We start from the raw sequence: 7,577 nt of genomic DNA on the forward strand, positions 1-7,577 counted from the left end.
GGACTAGCCTAGCTAACATGGTGAAACCCCGTTTCTACTAAAAATACAAAACTTAGCCAGGCGTGGTGGCACACACCTGTAATCCCAGCTACTCAGGAGACTGAGGCAGGAGAATCGCTTGAACTCAGGAGGCAGAGGTTGCAGTGAGCAGAAATCGCGCCACTGCACTGCAGCCTGGGCGACAGAGCAAGACTTGTCTCCAGAAAAAAAAAAAAGAATCTGGGATGACTGCAGGTTCTTTCAGGCAAAGTTCTTTTGCTTGCCGTGGTAGAAATCCGTGTCAAGTGGAATTAGTGAAGAAGGGACCTCGTTGGAAGGAGATCAGGGTATGTTGCAGGGCAGGGGCAGTGGGCCCAGAAGGACCGGGTGCCAAACCCTGGAAGATGGACTCCCCAGGAATCCTTGGAAGCAGCGACACCCCACGTTTGGCTGCTGCCAGCTGCACTTGAGTTTCCTCGGCCTGCTCACCCCAGCCTCAGGGGCCTATGGCGGGAGGGGAGGAGGCTGGCACAGCCCCTTGGCTCTGCAGCACACCGCCTGTAGTGCACCATGAATTAATATTTTTAATAAATCCTGTAATTATCTTATGAACAGAACATTTTTGTTGCACTATGTTTTTTGGTGTTAAAAGCATTAATTTGTTCGATATAAACATAAAAAATATACCATCTTTTTTGTAACCTTGTTTCTTTATTTTCTTCATGGAAAGTGGGTTCTAAGGCCCCAACTAAGAGGTGCGCTTGCCTTTGTGTAGCCACCCCAAGTGGCCAGCCAGACTGCGGCCAGCTCTCAGACCCGGGTTGGAATGTCTAGGAGAGACGTTCAGCCGGCATACTTAACTATTAGACCTCAAGATCCCTTTTCCATGCAAGGGAAAAGGAGTCATTATGGGCTGGACAGACATCCGCAATGTGTCTAAATGCGTCTACAAAATTATCCTCTTCCTGGGCTCACCCTGTGCAGAATCTCAGATACTACAGGTCTCCAACCAGCTGAGCAGAGGACTCCCAGGACTGTGGAATCTCAGGGGAGCTCACCTGGCAGCTCAACTTTCCTAAGTGTGTACGACTCTGCTTCCTCCAATTCTTGTCTCTGTAGTACATCGCTATCTTCTCTTGATCCTGAAATTTTTTTGATTGTAATGTTCTGTTTTATCATATGTTTTGCGTTCCCTCAAACCCTTTGTGGCAGGACAAAAGACCAAAAAGTTGAATAAATGTCAGGTTTGTACTTAATGTCATCAAATCAACATACATCTTGTAGGCGTCTCAGGAGCCTAGCCAACCTCCAAGAGGGCTTGGTCCAAGTCAGAATTAATTTGTCCTTCTTCCTTCCCTACCTCCCTCCCTTCCTTCTTCCCTCTCTCTCTCCCTCCCTCCCTCCTTTCTTCCTTCCTCCCCTCCCTTGCTATCTTTCTATTTGCTTCCTTTTTTTTTTTCTTTTTTTTTTCTTTTTTTTTGAGATGGAGTCTCGCTCGGCCGCCCAGGCTGGAGTGCAGTGGCCGGATCTTGGCTCACTGCAAGCTCCGCCTCCCGGGTTTACGCCATTCTCCTGCCTCAGCCTCCCGAGCAGCCGGGACTACAGGCGCCCGCCACCTCGCCCGGCTAGTTTTTTGTATTTTTTAGTAGAGCCAGGATGGTCTTGATCTCCTGACTTCGTGATCCGCCCGTCTCAGCCTCCCAAAGTGCTGGGATTACAGGCTTGAGCCACCGTGCCTGGCCCCTTTTTTTTTGTTTTCTATGAGTAACTTTTTTGGTAGAAGCAATACAACTATCTTTAAAAACACTTCTTAAACACTGAAGTATGACCAAAAAAAATAAAAACGATTCAAATTCCCACCACATCCCCCCTAAGAGAGAATTACTGTTAATATTTTGGTCTACAACTTTCCAGATAATTTTCAATCAAATTAGCCTCACTGTGAAAATAACCCTACTGTAACGCTGACTTATATCCTATTTTTTAACTTGGCAGCATGTTACGTTTCTTTGCACATTATTGCATTTTCTTCTGGAAACATTTTATTTTCTAAACTGGAATCAACTTTGTTTTTCTGATATATATAATATTTAACCAATACAGAGAAATAGAGTCCCTCATAATCCCACTTCCTAAAAATAATCACTATTAATTTTTAAAATCCTTCAAGTTTTTATGTATGTGTAAACATACATTTATATAGACAGAACCCTAACACATCGTTGGATAGTGTTTGGTAAACTGCTTTTTCCTTCTTAACACTAGATCATGAGTATCTTCCCACATCAGTACATCATGTGGCCGAGCACAGTGGCTCATGCTTGTAATCCCAGCAGGTGGGCGGATCACCTGAGGTCAGGAGTTCGAGACTAGCCTGCCCAACATGGTGAAACCCCATCTCAACTAAAACTACAAAAATTAGCTGGGCATGGTGGCATGCGCCTGTAATCCCAGCTACCCAGGAGGCTGAGGCAGGAGAATCACTGGAACCCAGGAGGCAGAGGCTGCAGTGAGCCGAAAAGAATGCACCATCCTTCTTGATGGCTACATTGAATTCTATTCCATTGAATAAATGGACCATAATTTATTTAACCAATCACTTCTTGTTGGAAACATATTCTAATTTTTCAATTTTTACCTATTATAAGGAATTATTATTTTTTCAATTTTTCACTATTATAAGGAATACTGTGCTCCTTATAATGATGTAAGCATCATTGTGTATGCTTCTTGGTCACATATCTGATTACTCCTTTAGAACAAAATTCCTAGAAGAAGAGTTGCTGAGAAAAAAAGGATACATCTTTTAAAATGTAATCATATTAATGAATAGTCCTCCAGAAAATGGCACCAATTTACATTTCACCAATATGTGTAAGATAAACTGATTTTCCACACCATCTCCAACATTGGCCATTATCACTCTTTTTTATCTTTGCTAGTAAGATGGCTGAAAATGAGATTTCACTTTGGTTTCAATCTGTAAGTCTTTAATTATCAGTGAGGTTGAAGCATGCTTTTACATCTTTATTTGTCCAATTTAGTTTATGAATTACCTAATTACCTATCATGTGTTTTGCCTATTTTATTTTATAAAAGCATTCTTCTTTTCTTATTGATTGGTAAAAGTCCTTTATATATCAAGGCTATTAACCTTGACATCTATGTTGAAATTGTTTTTTCTCACTTAGTTCATTGTATCTTTTGCCATAGAAAGTTTTCATTTTTATATGTTTGGTGGGTTTTCTTTTGAAATGCAGTCTCATTCTGTCACTCAGGCTGGAGTTCAGTGGCATAATCTCAGCTCACTGGAACCTCTGGCTCCCGGGTTCAAGCTATTCTCCTGCCTCAGCTTCCCGAGTAGTTGAGACTACAGGTGTGCGCCACCACGCCCAGCTAATTTTTGTATTTTTAGTAGAGACAGGGTTCCATCATGCTGGCCAGGCTGCTCTCAAACTCCTGACTTCAAGTGATCCACCCACCTCAGCCTCCTAACCTCCTGGTATGTATTTGTACCAGCCTGAGCAAACAAAAAGCCAAGTAACAGCCTTAAACCATACAATATTAGCTGTTTGATTAACCTGAAATTCAGAAGTAGGCGGTCACAGGATTGGTCTGGTGGTTCAGAGATGACATCAGTCTCTGTATGTCCTTCAGATTTGCCATTTAGTGTATGCTGACAGTGCCTCCCCTCAGTGAGACAAAATGCCTGCTACACCTTTAAATATCACATCCTCATACTCTGATTAGGAAGGACAAGGATTAAAAAAAAAGGAGAATAAGGACAAGGAATTTTTTTGCCGTCTCACAGATCTGCTATTTTCATCGGAGAGGAAATTCTCTCCCAGAAGGTCCCAGTAGATTTTTACTTACATCTCTTACTGGTAACCAGTAGTGCGTGCTGAAATAAACCTGCCAATCACTTCCTTTATGACTTGTGGCTTAACACCACATTACCAAAAGACCGCCCTATCCCCAAATTCTGTCTTTTTTTTTTGAGACCGAGTCTCACTATGTCGCCAGGCTGGAGTGCAGTGGCACAATCTCGGCTCACTGCAACCTCTGCCTCCTGGGTTCAAGCGATTCTCTTGCCTCAGCCTCCCAAGTAGCTGGGACTATAGGCACATGCCACAACGTCCAGCTAGTTTTTGTATTTTTAGTAGAGATGAGGTTTCACCATGTTGGCCAGGATGGTCTCAATCTCTTGACCTCGTGATCCACCTGCCTTGGCCTCCCAAAGTGCTGGGATTACAGGCATCAGCCACCACCATGCCTAGTCCCCACATTCTTTTAAAATGTAATCCACTACTATGTCCTAGAACTTTTGAGTTTTTATTAGTTTTATTTCCAAATCCTTAAACTATCTGGAATTTATTTAGGAGTATAGTATGAGATAACTTTGCTTTTTTCCCAAAGGATATCGGATGTACGGACAACTTTTATTAAATAATCAATATTTTCCCCATCAAGTTGAAATACCATCTTCATTATTTACCAAATTCTCCTAAATTCATGGGTCTAGCTCCATGGATCTGTCTTTTCTTGCTCCAGTACCACAATGTTTTTCATCACTACAGTTTCATAGCAGGTAGCACAAGTTATTCTTTCTTCGTTATTTTCTTGGCTATTCTTTATTTGTTTATTCTTCTAGATAAACATTAGGATTAGTTTAACTAGTCCCCTCCACCCACCAATGAATGTTTTCTTTAGCATTTTGATTTGACTTACATTAAACTTATAGATTAACTTTAGAAGACTTCACATCTTTACCAATATTTAGTCTTTCCTCCCAGGATCTTGGACTGTGCCTCTCCACTTTTCATCTTCTTCTATACCCTTTAGCAAAGTTTATCATGTCTTCATAAATATCTTGCACATTTTTGTTAAGCTTATTTATATGTATTTTATTTTTTGTGCTGATTGTAAATGGGATATCTTATACCAATAGGAAAACTCAGAAAGGATCATTTGTTCATTTCTTAAATATATTCTATTTGGCTGGGTGAAGTGGCTGACCCCTGTAATCCCAGCACTTTGGGAGGCAGGGGCGGGAGGATCACCTGAGGTCAGGAGTTTGAAACCAGCCTGGCCAACATGGCAAAATCGGGTCTCTACTAAAAATACAAAAATTAGCCAGGTGTGGTGGCAGGTGCCTGTAATCCCAGCTGCTTGGGAGGCTGAGGCAGGAGAATCACTTGAACCCAGGAGGCTGAGGTTGCAGTGAGCTGAGATCAGGCCACTGCGCTCTAGCCTGGGTGACAGAGCAAGACTCCATTTCAAATATATATTCATTCTATTTGGCTATGATTATTTGAAAGTATTCCTTGATTTAATTTGCTAATATTTATTTGTCATTTATTTCCAAGAAAGGTAAGGATGAAATATTTTTATCCTTTGAAGGACTTTTATAATAATGTTTGCAAAGTTTATAAATTAATCAGGGAACTTTCAGTCTTAAAATTACTCTAGAAATGTATCATTCAACAAATACAGTAGCCACCAGCCATGTGTGGCAAATGAGCACTTGAAATGTGGCTACAGTGGCCCACTGCTGTAATCCTAGCACTTTGGGAGGCTGAGGTGAGTAGGAGTGGATCCCTTGAGTCTGGGAGTTTGAAACCAGCCTGGGCAACACGGTGAAACCCTGTCTCTACTAAAAATACAAAAAATTAGCTGAGCATGGTGATGTGTGCCTCTAGTCACAGCCACCCATGAGGCTGAGATGCCAGAATCATCTGAGCCTAGAAGATCCAGGCCACAGTGAGCTGTGATTACGCCACTGCACTCCAACCTGGGCGACAGAGTGAGACCCTGTATAAAAAAGAAGAAGAAGGAGAAGGAGAAATGTAGCTACGGCCAGTGAAGAACTATATCTATTTTTATTATTATTTTGAGACAGGGTCTCACTCTTGCCCAGGCTGGAGTGCAGTGTTGCATTCATTGCTCACTGCAGCCTCCAACTCCTGGGCTCAAGTGATCCTCCCACCTCAGCCTCCTGAGTTGCTGGGATTATAAAGCACACACGATCATGCCTGGCTAATTTTTCTTTTTTCTTTCTGTAGGGATGGAGTCTTGCTGTGTTGCTCAGGCTGGTCTCGAACCCCTGGCCTCAAGTTATCCTCCCACCTTGACCTCTCAAAGTGCTAAGATTACAGGCATGAGCCACTCTCCCTAGACAATGTTATTTATCTTTAATATTTAAAATTAAAAACTGATGTTTGACTTAGTTACTGGAAAACTTTTAAGCATTTTGGAACAATGTAGGTATGTGAATCTGCTTTTCAACTGTAGATTTACTTTATAAAATCTAAATCTTCAGAGATAAGTATTTCTGATGAAAACTTAGTGTCTGAATTGAGATATGCTGTAAGTGTAAAATACAGAAGAGTCGGAGCCGCCTGGGCGCGGGCGGCCCGGGATGTCCACCCCCTCCTCCTGTCCTGGATGGTTAGGTCCCATCTGGACCTCCTCCCACCCGCTTCAACGTCCCCTCCGGTGCACCTGCCTTCTGAAGAGGAGGCTCCTGCTCCGATGGGGGCCTCACTTATTGCGGACTTAGAGCAGCTGCACCTGCCCCTGTCCCCATCCCCACCACAGGCCCCAGCAGAGGGACCTTCGGTCCAGCCTGAACCCCTCAGGGCCGTGGAAAAAGAGCTGCCGCCTTCCCCAGCAGAGCTTGTTGAGAGAGAGGCGTCCACAGACATCCGTGGCTTCTGCCATAAGACTGTGTCCCCCCAAGAGCTGGCTGTGGATGCCATGAAGAGGCAGTAAGTACCATGCCCAGTACTTCACGTGCCGTACCTGCCGCTGCCAGCTGGCCAGGCAGAGCTTCTACCAGAAGGATGCGCGACCCCTCTGAGAACCCTGCTACCAGGACACGCTGCAGAAGTGCAGCAAGTGTGGCGAGGTGGTCCGGGAGCACATCATCAGGGCCCCGGGCCAGGCCTTCCACCCCTCCTGCTTCACGTGTGTGACCTGCGCCCGGTGCATCGGGGACAAAAGCTTTGCCCCGGGCAGCCAGAACGAGGTGTACTACCTGAACAACTTCTACAGGAAATTTGCCCCCATCTGCAGCATCTGTGAGAATCTCATCATTCCTCTGGATGGGAAAGATGTCTTCAAAATCGAGTGCACTGGAAGAAATTTCCATGAAAATTGCTACAGGTATGAGGACTGCAGTATCCTCCTGTCTATCGAGCCCACCGACCAAGGCTGCTACCCCCTCAACAACCGTCTCTTCTGCAAGGCGTGCCACCTGAAGCAGAGTGCTGCGGGGTGCTGCTTAGAGTGCCCACCGGTGTCAGGCAGTGAGCGGACCACTAGCCCCGGCTGGGGCCCTTCCCTGACTTGGTTTCCCTTCCTGACCTGCTCTTGCACACTTTCCTTCTGAGCCTCCACGGGGACCAGCCTGCAAGTCAGCGCAGCCTGTCTAGGACACAGTGGGGCTGAGCGCCCTCAGAACTTCCACTCCTCCTCTACCCTCTGGGCACCAGAAGGTTCCTGGACCATGAGTGTCACCCCCAGATTTCCTTGCTGGTCCTACCCCATTTCCAGGGAAAAGCTGGGGGGAGTCTGCGGGGGACACTTGGACCCCTAGC

The 7,577-nt window shown here is 44.7% G+C and overlaps 1 pseudogene; it reads left to right on the plus strand.

The window, feature by feature from the left end:
• The first annotated feature begins 224 nt into the window (after positions 1-224).
• Positions 225-7,369, plus strand: LOC105527250 (annotated as a pseudogene).
• Positions 7,370-7,577: the final 208 nt, after the last annotated feature.

This window comes from Colobus angolensis, unplaced genomic scaffold, assembly GCF_000951035.1.
Source record: "Colobus angolensis palliatus isolate OR3802 unplaced genomic scaffold, Cang.pa_1.0 Scaffold61, whole genome shotgun sequence".
Taxonomy (NCBI): domain Eukaryota; kingdom Metazoa; phylum Chordata; class Mammalia; order Primates; family Cercopithecidae; genus Colobus; species Colobus angolensis.